The sequence below is a fragment of the Pleurodeles waltl genome, chromosome 10, assembly GCF_031143425.1.
Source record: "Pleurodeles waltl isolate 20211129_DDA chromosome 10, aPleWal1.hap1.20221129, whole genome shotgun sequence".
In the NCBI taxonomy this organism is placed as follows: Eukaryota; Metazoa; Chordata; class Amphibia; order Caudata; family Salamandridae; genus Pleurodeles; species Pleurodeles waltl.
The window spans coordinates 641949723-641961773 of record NC_090449.1 but is presented as its reverse complement, the minus strand read 5'-3'; positions in this window follow the sequence as shown (position 1 = coordinate 641961773).

Here is a 12051-nt window from a genome sequence, read left to right as displayed (position 1 = left end):
TCATTTGGGAAAATTTGGACATAAAGTGTCACCCCTGAAATTGCAGTACTGTCAGAAGTCAGTGAAATACTTGGGACTCCAGATTGAGAAAGGGTCAAGGAGAATCTCCAGAGAGAAAATCACAAAGATACTGCAGAAAAGTCCTCCGACTTCACAGAGAGATGTCAGAATGTTTCTGGGAATGGTAGGTTATTGTCGTCAGTGGATTCCAAATTTTGCTGAGATTTCCAAACCATTGCAGCAGCTGACACACAAAGATGTTACAGATCCCATAGCTTTAGATGAGGATAAGATGAAAGCGTTTACTGAGTTGGGAGAGAGTTTGTGCAGAGCTCCAGCATTGGGAATACCTGATTACTCGAAGCCATTCACATTGTTTTGTCATGAACGTGATGCTTGTTCTTTGTCTGTTTTGACACAGGTCCATGGAGGTGCTTATCGGCCAGTAGCCTGTTTTTCAGCTACCTTGGACCCAGTCGCAGCAGTTTTACCAGGTTATCTGCATGCTGTTGCCGCGTTTGGTCAGAGCCTTTCACAATGTGAGGGACTAGTGATGGGATACCCTTTGATGGTAATGGTTCCTCACTCTGTTGAGATTTTACTGACAAGGAGGAAAACACAGTATTTGACTGGTGCAAGATTGACAAGGTATGAGACGAGCATACGAGGTGCTCCAAATGTAACATTGAAAAGATGTACAGTGTTGAACCCGGCAACATTACTTCCAAGCGATACTGTTGAAATTGAAAAAGAGGAAGACATCGAGCATGACTGTCTTGGGGTAACTGAACTGTGTACAAAACCAAGGCCTGATATCAGAGATACTCAATTGGAACAAAATGAGCAAATTGTCTTTGTTGATGGCTCATGTCTCAGAGATGGTACAGGGACATTGAGAGCAGGATATGCTGTATTCACAATCACAGGTACATCAGAAGCTTTCTGGCTGCAAGGTGTATATTCTGCACAAGTAGCAGAATTGGTAGCTCTTACTAGAGTGTGCCATGTTTCTGCGAGACTGAGAGTCACAATCTATACTGACAGCTAATAGGGATTTGGAATTGTTCATAATTTTGTTCAATTGTGGTCGCAAATAGGTTTTCTGACCTCTCCTGGTACACCAGTAAGAAATGGCGACAAGATAAAAGAGTTGTTGTATGCGATACTGTTACCTGAAGAAATTGCTGTCTTGAAATGTAGTGCACATCAAAAGGCACAGGATTACATCTCACTGGGAAATGGATATGCAGATCAAGTCGCAAGGTTTTGCGCATTGAACTGTATATCGTTCAAAGACAACTGTGAATGGATGTCAGAAGAAGACAACACTTGTACAAGTTTTGCATTGAAAGTGATCGATACTCTGGAAGAGTTGAAAACATTGCAAAGTAATGTTGACAAGGAAGAAAAACATCTCTGGGCTAAATTGAAATGTGTTCAAATCTGATCAGATTTGGGTTTCTGAGGAGGGCCAGATGGTCCTACCCAATAGTTTATTATCCCAGATGGCCAGATATTATCATAGCCAGGCACATATTGGGAGAGATGCCATGGTTAGATTGTTCAAGATAGATTGGTTTAACCCTAAGTTTAGGCAGGCAGCAGAGGCAGTGTGTCATCGCTGTATAATTTGTCAGCAGCTAAACGTGGGAAAAGGGACAGTGGTGAATTTGAGCCACATTGGAAGAGCAGGAGGTCCATTCAGCAAAATGCAATTGGATTTCATTGAGATGCCTGCGTGTAGAGGTTTGAAGTACGTGTTGGTGATTGTGTGTGTTTTTAGCCACTGGATTGAAGTATACCCCACAAGAAGAAATGACAGTCTCACAGTAGCAAAGCTGTTACTTAGGGATTTGATACCATGCTTTGGGTTTCCGATATCTTTAGAATCAGAAAGGGGAACTCACTTCAATAACGAGGTGATTAAACTCTTATGTGCAGCACTAAACATTGAGCAAAAGTTGCATTGTAGTTACCGCCCTGAAGCATCAGGACTGGTGGAACAGATAAATGGTACCTTGAGATCAAGAATTGCCAAGATGTGTGTGTAGGAGGCGGGCCTGGCTTATAGTGGGTGCCTTGTGGTACTTACACCTTGTGCGAGATCCAGTTATCCCTTATTAGTAGATTAGAGGTGTGCTAACAGCTTAGGCTGATAGAGGTAGCTATAGCAGAGCAGCTTAGGCTGAACTAGGAGACATGCAAAGCTCCGACTATACCACTTATATCACTTAGCACTATAACATAAGAAAACACAATACTCAGAGTTACTAAAAATAAAGGTACTTCATTTTAGTGACAATATGACAAAAGTATCTCAGAGGATATACTCCCTTAGGAGGTAAGTAAAATACACAAAATATACACACAAACCAAAATCAGGTAAGTAAAACACTTAGAAAAGTAGTGCAAACACTGTAGGGCACAATATAATGCAATAGGAGAAAATAGGCCTAGTGGCAACAAAAACCATATACTCCAAAAGTGGAATGCGAACCAGGAATGGACCCCAGGCCTAGTGTAGTGTGTAGAGGGTTGCTGGGAGTGTAAGAAAACACTAAGGGTGTCCAAGATACCCCAACCCAAGACCCTGAAAAGTAGGAGTAAAGTTACCCTACTACCCCAGAAAGACATTAAAGTCAAGATAGGGGATTCTGCAAAGACAACAACTGACTGCAAAGCACTGAAGACAGATTCCTGGACCTGAGGACCTGCAAAGGAAGGGGACCAAGTCCAAGAGTCACGCAAGTGTCCAGGGTGGGCAGCAGCCCACTAAACCCAGGATGAAGTGCAAAAGGGCTGCCTCTGGGTGGAAGAAGCCAAAGATTCTTCAACAACGGAAGATGCCAGGAACTTTTCCTTTGGTCAGAAGATGTCCCACAGCATGCTGGAGGATGCAGAGTTGTTTTCACGCAGAAAGACCACAAACAAGCCTTGCTAGCTGCAAGAGTCACGGTTGAAGATTTTGGGTGCTGCCAGGGCCCAGGAAGGACCAGAAGGTCGCCCCTTGGAGGTGGAGAAGGAGGGGGAACTCAGCAATACAGAAGGCCCATGCTGAAGTAGGCAGCACCCTCAGAAGCACCTGAACAGGCATTCAAAAGATCTGAGCACAGCAGTCAACTCAGCACAACAAAAGAGGGTCTCAAGAAGTCGGAGTCCAACTCAGCGAGTTGGGCAATGCAGGACGGAGGGCTGGGGACCTGGGCTGTACTGTGCATGAAGGAAGTCTTGCAAAAAAGCACAGAAGCCCTAGCAGCTGCAGTTCACGCAGTACACAGGATTACTGTCTGGCGTGGGGAGGCAAGGACTTACCTCCACCAAATTTGGACAGAAGGGCCACTGGACTGTCATGGACACTTGGACCCAGCTCCTGTGTTCCAGGGTCCACGCTTGTCAAGATGAGAGGGGACCCAGAGGACCGGTGATGCATAAGTTTGGTGCCTGCGTTAGCAGGGGGAAGATTCCGTCGACCCACTGGAGATTTCTTCTTGGCTTCCAGTGCAGGGTGAAGGCAGACAGACCTCAGAGCATGCACCACCAGGAAACAGTTGAGAAAGCCGGCAGGATGAGGCGCTACAATGTTGCTGGTAGTCTTCTTGCTTCTTTGTTGCGGTTTTGCAGGTGTCCTGGAGCAGTCAGCGGTCGATCCTTGGCAGAAGTCAAAGAGGGAAGTGCAGAGGAACTCTGGTGAGCTCTTGCATTCATTATCTGTTGAGATACCCACAGGAGAGACCCTAAATAGCCCTCAGAGGAGGATTGGCTACAAAGAAAGGTAAGCACCTATCAGGAGGGGTCTCTGACGTCACCTGCTGGCACTGGCCACTCATTGGTCTCCATTGTGCCCTCACACCTCTGCATTCAAGATGGCAGAGGTCTGGGACACACTGGAGGAGCTCTGGGCACCTCCCCTTGGGAGGTGCTGGTCAGGGTAGTGGTCACTACCCTTTCCTTTGTCCAGTTTCGTGCCAGAGCAGGGCTGGGGGGATCCCTGAACCGGTGTAGACAGGCTTATGCAAGGAGTGCACCATCTGTGCCCTTCAAAGCATTTCCAGAGGCCAGGAGAGGCTACTCCTCTCAGGCCCTTAACACCTATTTCCAAAAGGAGAGGGTGTAACTCCCTCTCAGAGGAAATCCTTTGCTTTGCCTTCCTGGGACTGGGCTTCCCAGGCCCCAGGGGGGCAGAAACCTGTCTGAGGGTTGGCAGCAGTGGTAGCTGCAGAGAAAACCCCAGAGAGTTAGTTTGGCAGTACCCAGGTTCTATGCTGGAGCCCCGGGGATGCATGGGATTGTCCCCCCAATACCAGAATGGTATTGGGGTGACAATTCCATGATCCTAGACATGTTACATGGCCATGTTCGGAGTTACCATTGTGACACTACACATAGGTATTGACCTATATGTAGTGCACACGTGTAATGGTGTCCCGGCACTCACAAAGTCTGGGGAATTTGCCCTGAATGATGTGGGGGCACCTTGGCTAGTGCCAGGGTGCTCTCACACTAATTAATTTTGCACCTAACCTTCACTAAGTGAGGGTTAGACAAATAGGTGACATAAGTTACTTAAGTGCAGTGTAAAATGGCTGTGAAATAACTTGGACGTTATTTCACTCAGGCTGCAGTGGCAAAAGAAATGCTGCAGCCCATAGGTATCTCCTGGAACCCCAATACCCTGGGTACCTAGTTACCGTATATAAGGGGAATTATGAGGGTGTTCCAGTGTGCCAATCAGAATTGGTAAAATTAGTCACTAGCCTGCAGTGACAATTTTAAAAGCAGAGAGAGCATAAACACTGAGGTTCTGGTTAGCAGAGCCTCAGTGATACAGTTAAGCACCACACAGGAAACACATATAGGCCACAAATGTATGAGCACTGGGGTTCTGGCTAGCAGGATCCCAGTGACACATATCAAACACACTGACAACATAGGGTTTTCACTATGAGCACTGGGCCCTGGCTAGCAGGATCCCAGTGTGACAGTAAAAACACCCTGACATATACACACAAACAGGCCAAAAGTGGGGGTAACAAGGCTAGAAAGAGGCTACCTTCCAAGACTGAGAGTCACAATCTATACTGACAGCCAACATGGATTTGGAATTGTTCATGATTTTGGTCAATTGTGGTCTCAGAGAGGTTTTCTGACCTCTACTGGTACACCAGTAAGAAATTGCGACAAGATAAAAGAGTTGTTGTATGCAATACTGTTACCTGAAGAAATTGCTGTGGTGAAATGTAGTGCACATCAAAAGGTACAGGATTACATCTCACTGGGAAATGGATATGCAGATCAAGTCACAAGGTTTTGCGCGTTGAACTGTATATTGTTCAAAGCCAAATGGGAATTGATGTCAGAAGAAGACAACACATGTACAAGTTTTGCATTGAAAGTGATCGATACTCTGGAAGAGTTGAAAACATTGCAAAGTAATGTTGACAAGGAAGAAAAACGTCTCTGGGTTAAATTGAAATGTGTCCAATGACCTGATGAGATTTGGGTTTCTGAGGAGGGCCAGATGGTCATACCCAATAGTTTATTGTCCCGGATGGCCAGATATTATCATGGCCAGGCACATATTGGGAGGGATGGCATGGTTATATTGTTCAAGATAGATTGGTTTAACCCTAAGTTTAGGCAGGCAGCAGAGGCAGTGTGTCATCGCTGTATAATTTGTCAGCAGCTAAACGTGGGAAAAGGGACAGTGGTGAATTTGAGCCACATTGGAAGAGCAGGAGGTCCATTCAGCAAAATGCAATTGGATTTCATTGAGATGCCTGCGTGTGGAGGTTTGAAGTACATGTTGGTGATTGTGTGTGTTTTAAGTCACTGGATTGAAGTATACCCCACAAGAAGAAATGACAGTCTCACAGTAGCAAAGCTGTTACTTAGGGATTTGATACCACGCTTCGGGTTTCCGATCTCTTTGGAATCAGAAAGGGGAACTCACTTCAATAACAAGGTGATTAAACTCTTATGTGCAGCACTAAACTTTGAGCAAAAGTTGCATTGTAGTTACCGCCCTGAAGCATCAGGACTGGTGGAACAGATGAATGGTACCTTGAGATCAAGAATTGCCAAGATGTGTGCAGTTACAAATCTGAAATGGCCAGATGCATTGCCTTTGGTGTTGATGTCAATGAGAAACACACCTGACAGGAAGACAGGGCTGCTGCCGCATGAGATCCTCATGGGCAGAGCAATGAGATCACCAGCAGTTCCAGCCAATGCACTTGAAAACATTACATATGATATGGTGTTGGACTACTGCAAGGGTCTGGCTCTTTCTCTCAGCAGGTGCAGGCCACCACCCTGTCACCCATCCATGAGCCTGGGCACAACCTGAGAGCTGGTGACTAGGTCGTTGTCAGAAAGCATGTTCGCAAGACCTGTTTGGAACCATGTTGGAGGGGTTCTTATCAGGTGGTGTTAACAACTACGACAGCTGTGAAGTGTGCGGGACTACCAAACTGGATAAATGCAAGCCATTCAAAGAGAGTGGTATGTCCATCAGATCATGAAGAAGCGTTGTTGAAAGCACTAACAACAGCTAAACAGGTCGCCGCACCTGAGCCAGAAAAGGAGCCAATAGAGCCTAAAGTTGAACCAAAGCTCGTGGAAGATGGTTCTATTACCCCTGTAAGAGATGAAAGTAAAGAATTACAGGATGGTGCACAAGAACCAATTTTGACGGATACAACAGGAGAGCCTAGCTCAGCAGAGGTTCTCCCAGAAGCAGACGTGCTGAAAAGCACACAGAGCAAGTGCCAGACCAAGAGGGGGAAAGAGTTGAGACGGATTAAAGTCAAAGTGATCCGACTCCTCCTGAGCCCGTTGCATGTCCATCAAGAGAAAACACCATAGAGAAAGAGAAGGAGAAGAGGCCAATCTTGAGAAGAATATTAACAGAAGGAACAAGAAAAGGAGATAATTGGCCTGAATCACAGATTGGGAAGAAAAAGGAACTGGTCATAAACGAAACAATAGAGGAAGAAGTGGATGCTACGAGAAAAGAAGAATTGAGTGAAGGAGAACTAAGTGGTGATCGAAGGTTGAAAAGAAAGAGAATAGCAAATCAACGCTATGCAGGTCCTGAATGGGCGTATGCAACTACCAATGAATGGCAACACAAGTTTATGTCCTTCTGTTTTGACAGAGAAGTTCCGAGTCAGTACTTTGATGTAACCTGAAGGTGATCAAGGAAGCTGAATTGTTGAGCTAATCTGAAAAAAAACTAAAAAAGACTGCTGAAAATAATCTGAAAGAGACATTGACAACCTGATTTGGCATTGAAAACTGGATGTGACAAGCTGCTAATCGATTTTGACAAAGGAAAAGGGTTCCTGGATGTGAAACTGAACTGTGAGAGAAGAATGTTTCCTTTATCTTTGATTTTACTGCACTTTATATGAGTTACTTCTGCTTTCTGAATCTTTGCAGAGCATGGCTGAGCTAAAATATCAAGATAGAATTGCTAGGCGCTGTAGATATACGAGTGTTGGATTGGCAGTTATGTGTGGAATCTTGTTTATAGTGATGATTATGGGAATGTCTGTTCATGATATGAAAAGAGCTACTATTACTTCTGATCCTGAAACTACTACACTAACAGCTTTAGAGAGGTTTAACCTATTGCTTATTGAGTGAGTATGTTGTGACAAGGGATGCGAAGAATTGTCTTGTGTGTATGTAAATTCCTTAATCAGAAGAGGAAGGAGATACGTACCATGGTCTTCCACTAACTTATGGAATAAGCTGTAGCTTGCTACTAACAAGATTCTATAACCAAGAGTATATATAGTATTTTTACTCTAACTATGACATGGTGTTTTTGTTTGTCCTATTATTAGATATCTGAGTAGGGTAGCTAAAGAGCATGATATAGTGCTAGTTAGAGGATTCTCTGAGCCTACATTGACATTTGGAACAGCCTATGCGCATCAAAATAATCTCACATGCTTGCTTACTCCTTTAGAAAAGAGCTTTATAGGGCATACTGATGATAGGAGAAAAACATTAAAAGAAAAATTAGAAAAAGATTTAGAGAAAAGGACTTATAAAAATGATTATGCCTACACTGCTATTAAAATGCAAGGGAAATTACCTTTAGATGCACTACATGTAGGGACGCTTTGTATATATAGGCCAAAATCACTAACTGACAGTTTATTTGTGGAAACGAATGAATGTAGGCATGTGTTCTTGTTTCAGAGTAAGTGGACTTTAATGCTGAATGGTCAGGACCCTGCTATTCCTGGGATCTATTATATTTGTGGACTTAATGCTTATTACTGTCTTCCAAGTGGATGGTAGGGGACATGTTATTTGGGGCTAGTTTTCCCTAAAATTTACCAGATAGTTGCCTTAAAGAAGTTTCAGAAATTTACTGAATTACAACATAAGCAACAGAGGAGGGAAACCTCTTCTGCAATTGTTGGAGATATCTTTGGTGCACTGATTCCTTCAGTAGGACTCATTCTGAATTTGATCAAGATACGAAAGTTGTCTATTATTGTGGATAACATGTTGACAAATTTTACAGTGGCAATACTCCTGCTAGATACTGAATTAGCCACGGATAGAGCTATGACGCTTCAAAATAGGCTTGCTTTAGAAATTCTTTTAGCGAAAGACGGCGGAGTCTGTAAGATGATTAATGCTAGGCATTGTTGTTCCTATATTCCAGATAATGATAGGGAGATAAGAGACTTAGGGCCAGATGTATCAAGCGATTTTGCATTTGCAAACGGTGCGAATCGCAAAATTCGGCCGTTTGCAAATGCAAAAATGCCTTTCAGAATGTATGAAAGGCATTCGCAGTGCAATTTTAAGGAATCGCTAAAATAGCGAATCCTTAAAATTGCGACCCCATTTAGAGAATCGCAAATTGCGATTCTCTAAATAGGAAATCACAAATAAGGAATCCTTATTTGCGATTTCTTAAGCACATGTATCAAGCATTTCCTAAATGCGAATTGGGCATTTAGGAAATGCAATTACCACCAACAAAAGTTTGGTGGTAACCATGTGCAAATTTTAAAAATGCATTTTAAATGCATTTTTAAAATTGACATGTAGCGCACACATGCCCCTAAGGCATGTGTGTGCTTCACATGTCCGTAAAAATATTTTTGGGGTGCAGCAGAGAGGGCCTTAGGCCCCCAGCACGCTGGGATTTGCATTTCCTAAATTGCAAATTCCTAACTGGAATTCGCAATTTAGGAAATGCAAAACAATTCGCAGCAGGCCCATAGGTGCAAATGGAGTTGGATTCTCTATTTGCGATTCGGTAATAGCATTTGCGAATTTTAAGAAATCGCTATTACCGAATTGCAAAAATCATACATACCATTTTGCATTTCTTAAATAGCGATTTCTTAAAATTCGCTATTTAAGAAATGCAATTTGTTTTTTTGATACATCTGGCCCTTAGGGCCAGATGTAGCAAAGGGTTTTACATATTCTGTGTCTAATGGGAAAATGTGTTCGTACATATGGCCCTTACTCACTAATCTGACTACCTCAAGGAAGGATTTAAAGGAATTGAAAGAACCAGGTGTTTGGGAAAAGGTTGGGAAAGGATTGCTTCACTGGGAAATTGGCTTAGTCAAATTTGGAATGGGGTGCTATTAAAAATCACACAGGGAATATTAATTGTGATTGCTTACATATTAGGATTATGGAGTTCATGAAAATTATGGCAAAAGATAACATTAATAAGATCTAATAATAATCAGAGGAGGGGAGAACGAAACGGGGAAATAATTTATAGGGAAGATTTGAGCAGGAGACAAAATACAGCAGAAACTGAATTGTAAAATGTTGATAAAGGATGGTGTGATGACATATTTAGTCATCAGAGGAGGGACTGTTGAAGCAGATATGCTAATTAGAAATTGTTAATAAATGCTTATATGTTATGATTTGTAAACGTTCATAGAGAAATTAATGGTAGAAAAAATTAATGTGCACGTTTGAAAATGTGCCCACGGGGTATGGCAGCCACTTATACTAACTTGCACTAAAAGGACAAAAAATGTGTGAAATCATGAAAACATATAATATTAATGTAGTAGTATGTCATATTAAGATGTATAGCCTATGTTTTGCATTATATTGTAAAGTTAACTTAGCCAAAATTGTGGCCTAGTTTGCCAGGCCTCATGCAGAAGCTGAATTATTAGATCATGCTGGAGTGAAGTTGAGATGCTAAACTGACCTTGAACTACCCGATGTTAAAGTTTGCTTAGCTAGAATTTTCTGCAATGTACCGACGGACAGGAGATGATGGAATCAAATTGAAATAATTATGTGTAGAGTAGACTTGATGTACTTTACCAGGACTCGAACAATAGAAGCACTGACTGGAGAAGAAGATGCAACATTTTCGATACATGATGAGTCGGATGATGAGAACATCGTACAGTGGACCAATCAACGAATTGGGGATGGGGAAATATTAGAATTCATAGATTTGTAAAATTAATATTGTAGGTTAGAGTCATAACTGCCGATCGACTGACCAATTAGGAATTAGGGGGATGGACTGAAAAACTCAATAAAAAGTCATGACGAGGGGCTAAAACTTCAGATGCGAGGGGAGAATTGGTGATGCCGGAAGACGCGATTCAAGATTATGTCATTGGCCTCATGATCTTGAGATCCTGATGCGTTGCTGATCGATTGATGACCTGAAGACGAAGACTGACTTTGTTGCTGATCCATTTTGTGGATAGGTAGCTATGACAATGTGACTGATTAACTTTTGTGTCTTTTCTTTCTAAGTACCAACTGCGCTGTTTAATAGTTATTCTCTTAGTTAGATGTTTTTCCAAATTCATGTTCTAAATTGTTTTCGCATGAAGCCCCACATGCTAAATGCTAATTTGGGTTAGCTAGGATTCTTTGGGAGACGCTGTCAGTGACAAATGATTGACGAACTGATTGCTGAACTCTGCTATTAATGCTGTTATTTTCATCTTTGTTAGCTTATGCTGAAGCATTTGAGCATATTTTTTCTCAAGTTCTGATTAGATTATGTTATTGGTGGTCATTAATGAACTAATTCTGACCTGATGGAATAAAGTTTGAATTAACCTTATGACTTATTATTGTAACTAATAGGGAAATAAAATTTATAAAACGTATAATTGAGTTGTGGTTATTCATGAAATGTTGATATATTGTCTCATGCTTAATGTTTCTCTTAGTGGTTGTTGATTAATTACACTGATAATTGATGTTCATTGATTACTACATAGGTAGGATACTCCATGCGATCCAAAAGGTTAATCGGCCTATTCGCATCCCCTTGTAAGTTTACTTACTAAGGACCAGGCGCCCTAGCACAAGCTACCAGAGGGTCAAGACAGGTTTATTTAGTGACTTCAGTGGTCACCCTGGCAAGGATTGTCATTATTATTTGAAGTGGGTTCTCAGCCCACTAAACTAACACTGCAATTTCTGAGAGCGACCTGTTAGTGTAAAGGCTGGTTCTATGCTTTTGCTGGTTGCAATTGGCTACCAACATTTTGCGACCAGGTGTTGGAGCATCGAGCACCTAATTATATTAACTGAAAAATTAATTGCTGGAACATATGGGGTGATCCCCTAGTTGAGCAATGGGAACTCTTCTCCATGTTTAGGAGTATATTTGTATTGACTCCTTCTAAGGCAAAATATGAAAAACAATGGAAGGGTTGTAGTCAGGAGTAAGGAAAACCATTATACTCTATTGACAGGAGTTTGTTTTACTGATTAGGTTTGCTGTTGTCTATTATTTTCTTCTCTTTGTCTTTTTCATTTGGTTGTTATTAAGGCTTTTCCATCTATCTAGAAGGGCCATCCTGGTTGGAGAGTTTCTGTGGTAACAAAATCCTTATGTAAGGAGTATGATGTCATTTTGTGCTGAAGTATTCCAGTATATAACTCACAAGCAAATTTTTCCAAATGCTTGGCACAAAGGCAATGGACTGTTCCTTGCTAAAAGGCATTCCCTTTAATAACATTTAAAGCATAGAGCAAAGTTTGATTGACTAGACCCCATTTCTG